This window comes from Plasmopara halstedii (genome assembly GCF_900000015.1).
Source record: "Plasmopara halstedii genome assembly, contig: Scaffold_1651, whole genome shotgun sequence".
In the NCBI taxonomy this organism is placed as follows: Eukaryota; Oomycota; class Peronosporomycetes; order Peronosporales; family Peronosporaceae; genus Plasmopara; species Plasmopara halstedii.
The window spans coordinates 939,744-940,571 of NW_020188562.1; positions in this window are offsets into that span (position 1 = coordinate 939,744).

The following is an 828-nucleotide window of genomic DNA, read 5'->3' on the forward strand; positions in this document are numbered from 1 at the left end:
TACCATTCCGGCACAGACGCCAATTTTTGGAAAGGATGTTCAACAACATGGTGAGATGTACAGTGCACTCGACTTGGTCGATGGGTATTATCAATTGCTCATGAGAGCGAGTGACATTCCGCTGACAGCGGTGAGTACCCCGAGCGGCATGCTCTACGAGTGTCTGGTGATGCTCCAAGGGCTGTCAGCAACATTTAATCGTCTTGTGACGCAGTTGTTCAGGCCCCACAGGGCGTATTTACAGACATACCTTGACGACATTTTAGTTCACAGTTGTGCGTAGCACGGGAGACGGATAAGGAAACCACATCGTCCATTTAAGAGCGGTGCTCGAGTGCATGCGCATGAACAAGCTGTACGCCAATGCAGACAAGTGCATCTTTGGCGCAGAAGAGATTTCCTTTTTGGGTGCTTCATTGGGAAGCGTGGCCTTTGAGCGGATCCCGTTAAGGTCAAGGCCATTGGCCGGTTCCAAAGAACGAGAAGGACTTGCGTAAGTGGCTTGGTCTCGCCAACTGCTTGCACAAGTACAGCGTAAGCTAAGCAGAAATGGCCCAGCCTTTATCCAATCTCCTCAAAAAGGATGCGGAATGGTGTTGGAACACCGAACATTAGGTGGCTTTTGACGGGGTCAAAGTCAGCCTCCTGTATGCACCGATACCGGCGCTGCTAGACCCTAATGGTCCTTTCAGCGTCGTCTGTGACGCTTCGGACTTTAAGCAGACGCCGAGGGGTGAGATCGAGTGATCGCGTTCGAATCTCGACAGCTTAAAGCTGCAGAGAAGAACTACCCATTTCATGACAAGGAGCTACTTGCGATGAAGTATG